Genomic DNA, 13,315 nt, shown 5'->3' on the forward strand with positions numbered 1-13,315 from the left:
ATTACCATTATATGCGATTTAACCAAACACTCGCTGAAGCTGTATTCGAGCATTTCATCCTGATTTATGGTTGCATGAAAACAATCATAACAGATATGGGAACAGAATACAAAAATAGTATACTTGAAGAACTGTGCTAACTGCTAAAACCTCAACCATCATTAAAACTTTGGGTACTGTAGAGCGCAGTCACAGAACATTTAATGAATATGTACGTTTTTACATATCCAGTGACGTGGATGTTTGGGATGAATATCTCATGTAATTCTCGTACTGTTTCAATACAACACCATCGACCATACTTGGATATTGTCCTTTTGAGCTTATATTCGCAAAAACCCTCCGACTTACGAATTCCTAGGGGATAACACAATCAGCCCAATATACAACCACGAAGCTAACGATAAAGAAATTAAGTACAGACTACATATAGCACAGCAAAGAGCTAGGAAATTAGTCCCAGAGACAAAAGAAAAACAAAAAACCAATTATGATAGAAGTAGCTACAGTAAGGAAATAAATATAGGTGATCTAGTGTTAGTTAAAGACGATACAGGCCATAAGATAAATAATAAGTACAAGGGCCTTTATAGAGTAAAACACATTGATAAAACTAACAATTTTGCATTAATAGAAAGTAGCAATAGGACAAGTAGAGATAAGGAAATAATAATTCATAAAAATAGGCTGTGGTAGCGGCAAATGTAATAAATATATAAGAGACGTCAGTTTGCTACTCGGTGAAATAAAAAATGGCAGCATTTTGAATCGCCGAAAGCAAAGTTTACTAGATTGGGTATCGGTAATTCACTTGCCCAGATATTCGTAAACTGTGCGGAGAAATGGAAACAAGTTAAGTGAAGCCGAAAACTGCAATAGAAAAGACAAAAATAAGAAATGTGTCAAAACTGCGATAAAATAGCATCAGAGAAGTTTGCATACATGTGAAAATACTGAAAAATTAAAGTGAAAATAGTGAAAAATTATTGAATATAAGTGCAAAGTGGATAAAATGTTTACAGAATAGTAATGTGTGTTGTAGTAAGTGAAGTGTATTGCTTAAAAAAAGTGTAAAAGCCATAAAGAAGGCCAAAACAATGTCTTGTGTGTGCAGTATGTGTTGATGTGTGCACTCAGTGATAAGAAATATTGTATTTTGTGATAGAAATTATAACAAAACCGATATATTTTCTATATATATTGGATTTGTACATTTTTATAAAATCGACCCAATTATGTATGCACACACATGCATATGAGTTTTGTTGACAGCATGAAGAAAAATTGCAACAAAATTGTGAAGTAAAGCGGAAATGTTGTGAATATAGTTAAACGTTTAATATAAAGTTGTATACATAAAACATTATGTTATGCAGTATGTGTGGATGTGTGTGCTAAGTGATAAGAAGTTTGTGATAGAAACTATAACCAAACCGATAAATTTTCTATAAATATATTAGATTTGTATTGATAAAATCAATCCAATTATGTATACATATATATGTATTTTGTTGACAGCATGAAGAAAAAAGTACAAGAAAATCATCAAAATTATGAAGTTTGCAAAAAGTATAAATATTGTGAAAATTGTGGAAAATTCAATATAAATACATAGGTGCTACATACATTTCAAAAACAATGCTGTAATATCCAAACATTTTAAAAACCCAAAAAAAAAAAAACATATGTAAAACTTCTACTACATATTGTAGCGTTACTCGGAATGCGTCTCACTTTCAATGTATTTTTGAAAGTACAATATACATACACATACAATGTCTTTTTGAAAGTACAATATACATACACCACACACGTAATCAAGTTATACTGACCTACATAATTATTTGAACTCAGCAGGAAACATACACGTCACATATCTGTTTACATTTGCCAATCCGTCACATTTACCAACACACTTATCGATCAGCCACGCTGATCGACATATTTGTCGGTTGGTCATATTGACTGTCAAACTATTTATATGTGGCTACTTACATGTGCACATAAATAGGTAACTGTAATAATATGCTGACTATCAGTTATGCATTATGAATCTGTTACTTCTAGTTTGTAAGTATTAGTGTAAATAGGTACTTGTCATGTAAGAAATTGTGTATAAAAGAGAAAGTATTTTCCAATAAAATTAAATTCTGTTCAAATACTAAACTGACTACGTTTAAATATTCTTCATGGCAATCCTGCCAGTTTTGATCACTAGATAGCAGAATATTTGCTATACAAGCAAAACTGCTAAACCGATCTTACTGAAGGAGATCCTGCCAAACTTAAAGAACAGTAAAATTTAATAGTCCTGCCAATAATCCTGCAAAAATTGGTCTTCACAGGCAAAAATTAAATCAAGCGAATATTCGTACTTACGGGCAAAGCCAACCTTCGCAACAAAAAGCCAGGATATTTGGACAACAAAAGCAATTGAAGATTCTTCATAAACACAGCCTACTATATTATTATATAGCCTTGGCACAGACAGTACAATCCAGCTACAATACAGTAAATCCAGTATTTTAGACTGGCAGCAGAACAGAAAGAAAATATAATAAAATGAAATAACAGCAACAGGATCTCAACAATAAACGTGAATGGCGAACAAATGAAGTGGAATATAACATCGGCAAACTAGCACACCAACAAGGAAATGGCTGGCAGCACGACGGATAACTATTGCCTGGCAGCAATTTTAAATATAAATATATTTAACTCTTAGAAAAAATTTGGCAGATCAGCTGCTCAACCAGAAGCAGAAATCTTTGATTTCTGCTCATGAAAATTTTGTTTTCAAACGTTATAAAAAAAAAATGTGAAGAAATATTTCTCTTACTACTACTAATAAAATGAAATAACAGCAACAGGATCTCAACAATAAACGTGAATGGCGAACAAATGAAGTGGAATATAACATCGGCAAACTAGCACACCAACAAGGAAATGGCTGGCAGCACGACGGATAACTATTGACTAGCAGCAATTTTAAATATAAATATATTTAACTCTTAAAAAATATTTGGCAGATCAGCTGCTCAACCAGAAGCAGAAATCTTTGATTTCTGCTCATGAAAGTTTGTTTACAAACGTTATAAAAAAAAAATGTGAAGAAAGATTTCTCTTACTAAAATTATAGAAAGTCTATAAATTACAGCTATCTTTGTGCCAGAAATAATGGAAAAGGAATTCCACACAATTTTCAAAAATTGCGAGGAAAGATTGAAAGCTTTTATACAAACTACTGTAGAGGTTCCTAAAAACACTACAGTAGTAAAGCAAGGCCCGCCACCGATTACAATAGAAGAATATCGGCGTCGGAATTAGCTTAATAAGGAAGATAAATTAAAAATACCTTCCCCAGTAAAAATACCGGGACAAAAACTGGGGGGCAAATAGTATAGGAAAAAAAGAGAGATAGCATATACTTTTAGGTTATTAAATATAATATTAGATGCTAAGGAAATTACTGAACTAAAAGAAAAAATAAAGAAATTAAGGAATAGCAAATAGAAATTAAATTCTTTGTATCTAAAGTAAGTGAATTTGAATGCCGAGGGATTTTTCAAAAAACCTCATCATGTGGGATAAAAATGCAAATTTAAAATCAAAAGATTGATCATTGCAATAGCCACAATAATCAAAAATTATATTAAAGTTAAATATAGGCAGCTGAAAAATATTCAAGCACGTATTTAATATTCAAATTTAGCACCCTAAACCCTTTAAAACTCAACCCAATTTCGAGAAGAGCAGTAAACAATTACAAATGAATCAGAGCCAACAGTAACCCTCGAAATTCGTCAATCAATAGAAGTATTTATTTTGACAGCTTCATTAGCACTGTCTAAGTTCAATAGCAAATCAAGAACTTGCATAATTTCTTTGAATGCTCCTGATATCTTTGCAGACAAAGATAGTCATGAACCAATAGAAAAATTCTAGGACGGTGAAAATATGCAAAACACTAAATACTAAAAAACCAGCTCATAATAACAACAAAAATGGAGAAAAGGTCACAAGAGAACCTATACGTGGCCCGGGCTATGAAAAGGTGGCTTATGGCTCAAAAAAGAAATTGCTGTTAAAGATAAAAAAACCATCGAAACCAGAAAAAAGTGGCACACATTTTTTTTTAGTCATAAGCCACCTTTTCATAGGCCGGGTCACATATATATGTATATATAAAACGCTATATAAATTTGCAACAATAAGACTAGTCGCGCTCGTTTTCATCCAACAACAGGAAAATGGTAGCGTAAAAAAATATGTTAAGCAACCTGATTGTTGAGAAAGTTATTCAGGCCTGTTCTGAATTCCGACTCGGAATGAAAAGTAAAACGACATTGATTTCGACTCGGTTTCTATTTGGTGTTCTCAATTCCGATTGTAAAAAATCGATTCGAAGTCGATTTCGAATCGTTTTCATTCCGATTCGGTAACCAATTTAATTAGCTGTTTTTGTTTATGTGTTTTGGTTTAAGTATCATAAAATTTTATTTTAATTAAAAAATGCCTGCAGATATGGTTTTTGATGCGCAGACGCAAGAATACGTGCTATTGTGCGTGCGAATCGTAAAAATGCGCTGGATCGGAATTCAGAACAGGTCGACTTCATTTCGATCAGCATCGATTTGTTTGCCTAATAGATTTCTTGATAGAAGTTTTTAAAGAAAGATTTATTATGCCAATTTAACTCAAATTTAAACAAAAAATACACACAACTCTTCCAAATAAAATGAAGAATTTAAAAAAAAATATTTGAAAGACAAATATCGCAACATTTGTGTATAATCTGCCAATTAATTTTCATTCCGACTGCTCAGAGGCAATACTTTTCAAACCGATAATTTTTGGTCGGAATCGAAATTGAGAACACCAATCCATTTCGATTCCGAAAAAATTGATCGGAATCGGAATCCAGAACAGGCCTGATTGACTTAGGACAATATTCGACTAGGCTGAAGAATGCCGGCAATCTAGGACTTGAAAAATAAGCAGAAACACAGTCGTCCTGATGGAAAAATTAGTAAAGAATAATAATGAAAACTGCAGTAGGCAAATTTAAAAATAAAAGTAGGTAGTAGCAGTTCTCTAAAATCAAATAATTGCACAAACCCAAGAGGTTGTGAATGTGACCAATCCCGGTAAAAATTTAAATAATTCTTCATAAATATCATGACGATTCTGTCCTGGTTGCGGCCGCAGAAATCGCATGACACTTAAGATAAAAAAAATGTATATATTGCTGGAAAATGTGAAAGATATAAAGATATGAAAATTTTTGCATCCACTGTACCCTCCTTTTTACCCATTACTTGAACTACTTCTACTACCATAAAACTATCTTGCCTTTCCCTCAATTACAGTTCCTAAATTTTCTGTATCATTAATTACAGATTTCTTATTTTATATGATCCTAGTTAAATAGAACTCAAATGATATGAAATAATAATGAAAAAATCGCTGTTTAATAGAAACAACACAGAAAACGATAGAAAAGTAAATAATTTATCTTTATTAGTTGTAAGAAATATCATATTAACGAACCAAATACAAGTTTGGCCGGCTTCAGTTAAGAAAACCTCACCTTTTGAGAGGCAATAAGTTAGTTAATAAATATAATGGATCCTATAGAGTAAAACAATATCGATAAGAGCAACACTTTTACATTAATACCACATAGAATAGGAAATAGTAATAGAGTCGATAAAAATAAGCAAATAATAATCCATAAGGATTGACTGAAACCAATATAAAATATTTAGAAGTAAAAAAAAAAATCTTAAGAAAGAAAAAAAGAAACAACCTCACAATAAGCATTCCACTTTACTCATAATAATAAATATGCACATAAGAAGAAGAAGAAAAAAAATCAAAGTCAGCATAATAGACACGCATGTGAAACAAATGTAAACAAATAAAATAAAAAACTCATTACTTTTAGTATCAAATTACCCCTATGTCATAAATTAAAACTGAATACGAAAAAAATTAAAATTTTGTAAACTCAAGCAAACCTTAAGTGGGTCATTAAGTCACCCGAATAATCATATACAATTGTCGTCAGTTACATATGACTATTCCTCTAAGGCGGGTGGTGTAGCGTTACTCGGAATGCGTTTCACTTTCAATGCATTTTAGAAGGTACAATATACATATACACATATTGACCACACACGTAGTTAACTTACACTGACCTACATAATTACTTGAACTCAGCAGGAGTTCAACATCATATATGCATGCCGACACACACGACTGTTTACATTTGCCAATCCGTCACATTTACCAACACACTTATCTATCAGCCATGCTGATCGACATATTTGTCTGTTAGTCATATTGACTGTCAATTTATTTATATGTGTCTACTTATTATTTAATAAAGTTCAATTCTGTTCAAATACTAAACTGACTACGTTTAAATATTCTTCAATATATGCAAAAAGCTGACTTCTAAATTTCCACAAAATTTATTTGCTGAAGAGTTGTGATGAAATGTCACAACAAAGCTTTCACACAAACCTGAATTTTTTACTACTGTCCATTCTTATCTTTGCTTCCTCTTGATTTCCCATTCATAAAAATGCTTCTTCTTTACTTTGTCCAACTATGGTGAAAAATTTGGCAACAGAGCATTTGTACAAAGTCATCAAAAGACAAAATTTTGTGATTTTATAAATTCCAACTTCGATTCATGTTGAGGGTTTTAATGCATTCGCGCATGCCGCTGAAACATATATTCAATGCAATAATATCATTGAAGTATGCGCCTTTATAGAATTGGAAATTTGGTCTTCAAAATTAAAACAAAAAGTCCCGGTTATTGCACAATAAGTACACAATAGTTGCTAGCAAAAAAATTTAAATTTTCCATAAATTTGTATAAAATATTTCATACAAAATTTTCAAAGAGATTTATTTGATCAATTGATACAAATTGACATTGAAACTAGCTTAATACAAGCCAAAAGGAAATATTGGCGGAATTATTGACGAGACACCCGCTCTGGTATTGGCTTTCTTCAAATTTTACTTATCCAGAAAGTAACTAAAAGCTTCTTAAGTTAAGCGAAATTTCTTCAAGAAATTGCAATAATTTTTTGTTACAAAGAAATAATACATAAATGATATGTTTGGGCTTTGTTCGATAAGTCCAAAGGGTTACTCCACTCTCGTAATCTCCGTCGGGATATCCTTTCATCGTCTTCGCTATTACTGGAGCAAAAAAAAAAACACTAAAATTGGATCCATCGCAGTTACTTACTTTATTTTTTATATTTTTGGCAACCAATTCGACAGTTCAAAATTTATTGTGAGCTAAAAATACGATCCAACCTAATGTGGATAGTAGAATTTATTGTAATTTGAAAATAAATTACCTTCCGTTTGCTATCGTATGTTATAATCCCATTTTGTTTAAGGGCGAATTAATGGTGACTTATAACCATAAAGCCATAACCAGATAAAACAGCTGATCACACCTACCTTATGGAAATCAATGTAATCGAGTTAGCGTTATGGTATGGCACCATTAATCGATTACATTGATTTCCATAAGGTAGGTTCGATCAGCTGTTTTATCTGGTTATGGCTTTATGGTTATAAGTCACCATTAATTCGCCCTTGATACGTGTGGCATATCACGTAATTTTCTTTCGTATGGTTGCCGATCCGTGATCACATATTAAGGTGCAGACATTGGTGCTTTATCGGTAACCGTATCGGTAACCTTATAACAGCTGATTTGACCAACCTTATGGGAATCAATGCAATCGATTATTGGTGCCGCTAAGGTCGTAACCGTATCGTAGCCAACCAATTGATTTTTGGTTTACCGTCGTAACGATAAACAGCTGATTACGTTAGGGATACGACTACAGCGATACGACAAACGGCACCAATGACTCCCGCTTTACGATTCCAGCCCAGAATTTGAGCTCGTATCAACTACATTCTGTCGGTTATTTTATGTCATGCCAATATAACTTTGCCAATTTGACAAACCCACATATCTTGAGTTAAGATAAAAGGGATATTTTGGCTTTTTAATGGAAATGCGTTACAGGTCCCACAATATTATTTGTTCATAATACTAGTGCTAAATGGCTGCTGCAAAATATAAGAAGTCACAATAACGAAATAATGATAGGTTTTTAGTTAAAGCTAAATTTATCACCATTATCTTAACTCGAGATGTGCCTCTTTGTCAAATTGCCACATGTTTAGCATATGTACGTATATTTACTACGTTTTTTGTCGGAGAATTAAATATGTATCAGTTCATACATGTGCATATATCGAATTATCAACAGCTGATAGGATGGCAAATATCTGTGTATGGTTAATATTGTGGTTGGTTTTGAATGTGCCAAAGCAGGGGGACAATCACATGTTGGTATTTTATTTGAATGACCAAACTTGCCTCTGATCAAATATTTATTTTCGTACCTAATACATATATTACATATGTTGAAAGGAATAAGGTACATAGTCACAAACATTTTACTGATTATGTTTGTATTTTTAAGCCATTCTACATTCGCATCTTTATTTATTTATTTATTATTTAAAGTCGGCTACAAACTATTGTCGACTGAATAATATAAAAGATATATAAATATACAACTCAAAAGATAAAATTTAAGATATATCGAGATTTCAACAATGTTATATTACAAACAAAAATATATTAATGAACATTACACTTTAATTTCAGAATATAATAATAATAAGAAATATGAGCAGAAATAAGATCTTATACCGAAATCTTATACTGGCATCAGATTCCGCTCAGCATGATTTCGGAATGCAGTGGATTCCAATCTTCCTGTTGGAATGCAACAAGATTCAAATCAGCATGTCATGGGAATCCGGCAGTGATAAGAGTAGTGTAATGAGGATACGCCATCACAAGGCATAAAAAAGTAAATTGACCTGTGTTGTTGGAATGCACCGGATTCCAATCAGCTCGATAGCCTGACTCATAAGATTATACTGCCGGAATGCATACGATGCCGGTCAGTGACTCATGAAAAAGCATGTTTTTTACGTGATTGGAATGCACCAGATTCCAATCAACACAGTACTGCATTGTTCCTTCTTAATGATACATGTTGATAAATGTTCCTCCATCCTTAAACGAGATAGTTGCTGTTTTTTATGGAAGAAATAAAATGCCGGCAAATTAAATTAAATTAGCTTGTATCTCTTAAATTAGATAGGCAAGTATTGCATTACGTATAGTGGCAAAAGTACACTCAAGACTGATACAGCTATACAAGTCATTGTAGTGCGCGCACCAGATAAGAAGAGGATTATTTTTAGCAAAGTTTCGTCGACAAAGGGGTAAATAGAAAGGAACGTAGTGTCTGGATATTCTAGGGGGAACCGCAAAAAACAAGCGGCTGAGAAGGCCTGCAGAATCAATTTTTCCAATAATGAGATTATGGATGAACAATACCCCCAGTAATATTTTCCAGAGTGGGTAAGTTAATAAGAAGAAGTCTACTTCTATATGGAGGAAGGTGGAGACTTGAGTCCCAATTAAGGCCGCGCAATGCAAATATCAAAAATTGCTTTTGAACTGACTCAAGACGCTTTATATGCTTTTGAGAAACAAGGGACCACACGCATGAGCAATACTCGAGTATTGGACGAACCAGCGATGTGTAAAGAACCTTAGTGAGGTACGGATCATCGAACACTTTAGCCCATCTTTTAACAAATCCAAGTAAACCCAACGCTTATTTAGCAATAGATAAAATATGCATTGTTAAAATACAATTCTGTGTACAACGTACATATTCATGCAACCCTGAACTTTGTCTGTTCTTTTTTCGCTTTGTATCCATTTTAATATATTCGGATTCTCAATTTGAACTGCAAAATGAATAAAACGCATAATTTGTAAGAATTAACTTGTCTGTGCTTGATTTTTTCACTTGCACATACAAAAGTAAGATAATAAAATTCCAACAGGTTATGGGCCCAGGGCAAATTCCTGCGGTTCAAGTGAAAAATAAAATAGTTTAATAGTTTTACGCAAAAAGCGAAAATAATTCATCACTTTTTAAAATTTAGAAGTTGCATGAGTCCAACTACGACTCATGGAGTATACAGCTAAAAAGTGTGTTGGTACATCAAGAGCTATGGTCGGTAACGTCAGGTGAAGAAAAATGTCCAGATGGGGATTCAAACGACAAGAAAGTGACGGAGTGGAAAGCCAAAGATGAGAAGGCGACGGCAACTATAATGCTGAGTATAACAACCATGCAGATATCTCATGTGAAGAATTGCAAGGCGTCAAGTGAGGCATGGAATACTCTTCGTGAGATCCATAGGCCAAAAGGACCGGTACGTAAGGTAACTTTGTTTAAGCAGCTCCTTGGCATGCGTATGAGCGATGGCGAGTGCATTCAACAGTATGTCTGTAAATTCACTGCGTTGGCAGAAAAGCTTGAGGAAATTGGGGTAAGTCTCCAAGACGAATTTTTCGTCATTATGCTACTAGCAAGCTTTCCAAAATCTTTTGAGAATCTCGTTGTCGCAATTGGAGTCTCACGATGAATTACCCAAAATTAATTCAACAAAAATAAAATTGATAGAAGAAGGCGAACGACGTAAATCTTGTGGTGCGGAAAAACCCGAAAGTAGCGTATAAGCGTTTATGGTTCGAGAAAATTCTGTAAAAAGAAATAGTTCTATGAATTCAAAATCAACTGATGCTTGCAACATATCAAACAACAAGAACAAACGACACAACATGAAGTGCTACAGTTGTGGCAAAAAAGGCCACTTCGCTGCTCAGTGCAAAGAACGAAAAAACTCACACGTACAATACAATGGTGACAACAACAAAAGCAATGGACTATTTGCGGCGGTTAACAAACTTGTGTTACATACTGATGCTTGGTGTATCGATAGCGATGCATATTCCCACTTATGCAGTGACCGCAACAAATTCTGCGAATTCGATGAGTATGCAGAAGAGATCATACTTGCTGGCAACAACAAAATGGTAGCGACTGGGAAAGGTGTTTTGCGTTTAAAAACGAACATGTTCGACGTCACATTGGTTGAAGTATTGTTTGTACCAGGACTACAATGTAATTTTATATCTGTTTCGAAGGCAGTTAACAGTGGATATAAAGTTGAATTTACAAAAAACAATGCAATGATTAAAAATAAGCACGGAGCTATGATTTTGAGTACTAATAAGGTATATCTGTTTCTTTTTGAGCCCAATAAAAAGAAATTGTTTTTTGTATGCAAATCTGATGACGAGGCAATGAAATGGCATTCAAGATACGGTCATCTGAATTTTGCTAGCTTGCGTCAGCTGAGCAACAACAATATGGTTCGTGGAATGAAAGTGAATATACAAACGGACGTAAATTGTACTTTGTGCATGACCACTAAATGTGCACAGCGGCCATACAGTAAGTCAGATAGCAGGGTAACAGATATTTTGGAATTGATTCGCACTGATGTGTGTGGGCCCATGAGGCATGAATCAATTGGTGATGCAAAATATGTACTAACGTTTATTTATGATAAAACGCGATTTGTATTTGTATATTTTTTACAACGCAAAAACGAAGTATTTGATAAATTTAAGGAGTTTAAGCAAATGGTTGAGTGCCAAACCCAAAAAAGAATAAAAAAGCTTCGCAGTGATAATGGCACGTAATTTGTAAACAATGCGTTTGATAAGTTTCTTAAGGACCACGGTATTGTGTGACAATTGACAGTGCCCTATACACCACAGAAAAACGGCGTAGCGGAGAGACTAAATCGCACATTAATTGAGATGGCAAGGTGTATGATTGTAAGCTCTGGTGTAGATGAATCTTTGTGGACTGAGGCTGTTAATACGGCGGCATATTTAAGAAACCGTGCACCAACAAAAGCATTGAATGATATGACACCATACGAAGCGTGGCATGGTTATAAGCCACTAGTAGGGCAATTGCGTATATTTGGATCATGCGCGATAGCGTTAGATAAGACACAAAAAGATAAATTTAAACCAAGAGGCAAGGAGTATATCATGGTTGGCTACTCCGATACGTCAAAAGCGTACAGATTATATGACAAACAAACACAGCGATTCATAGTGAGTAGGGACGTCTACTTTATTGAGTCGACATCAGCTGAACAAAATAAACAGTTGAATGTTAAGGTTGCAGAAAGTGTGCAAGAAAAAGGAATTGCATTTAATATGAAGATTTTTGACAACGAAGTGCAACAAAAATATACAAATTTAGATACAACACCGATCGAAAACAGAGAAGTGGTGCTGAATAAACCAGAAAAGAGTGACGATGAATTTGAGTCAGCTGACGAAGCGCCAGCAGATGATGTTAGTTTAAAGAAGTCTCGTGGCAGGCCACGATTATTTCGTAGTGAGGTACCTGGGTCTACTTGGTCCACGCAGCAATGTTACTTAAATTTAGTAAACGTCGATAACATAAAGGTACCAGAGTCTGTAGAGCAAGCATTATCAAGTAAATATGCTAATAACTGGTATGAGGCCATGCAAGACGAGTATAATTCTTTATTAAAAAATGAAACGTGGCAACTTACAGAACTTCCTAAAGGGCAAAAGGCTGTAAAGTGCAAATTGGTATATGCGATTAAGAGAGATACGAATGGTAACGTGGAACGTTTCAAAGCTAGGTTAGTCGCAAAAGGGTGCTCACAGCTATATGGCGTGAACTATGACGAAACATTTTCACCCGTCGTTAGGTATAGCACCATACGAATGATTTTTGCGATAGCAGCAGAATATGGATTACATCTCCATCAAATGGATGTGTCCACCGCATATTTAAATATTGAGTTAGGCGATAACATATACATGAGTCAGCCGGAAGTGTTCGTTAATAAACGGTTCCCTAATCATTGCTTAAAACTGAAAAAGGCCCTGTATGGACTTAAGCAATCCGGGCGTCAATGGAACTTGAAATTAGATACAATTTTAAAGAAGATTGGTTTCCAACCATGTAAAAGTTAACCATGTGTATACGTAAATCACCGAAATGGGAAAATTAATATTATCGCGGTCTATGTTGACGATTTGCTGATAGCTAGTTCTGACTATAAGCAAATGCATGATATCAAAGCCAGTATAGCAAGGGAAGTAGAGGTAGTCGACAAAGGACCAGTGCAGCATTTTCTAAGTATGGAAGTGAATCGTAATGGTGAAACAGGTTCTATATCCATTGGGCAAAAGGCTCATATCAGAAAAATATTAAATGATTTTGGAATGATGGACCAATAGCTATTCCCTTTGATGCAGGGCACCAAG

The sequence above is a fragment of the Eurosta solidaginis genome, chromosome X, assembly GCF_040869045.1.
Source record: "Eurosta solidaginis isolate ZX-2024a chromosome X, ASM4086904v1, whole genome shotgun sequence".
NCBI classification, from domain to species: domain Eukaryota; kingdom Metazoa; phylum Arthropoda; class Insecta; order Diptera; family Tephritidae; genus Eurosta; species Eurosta solidaginis.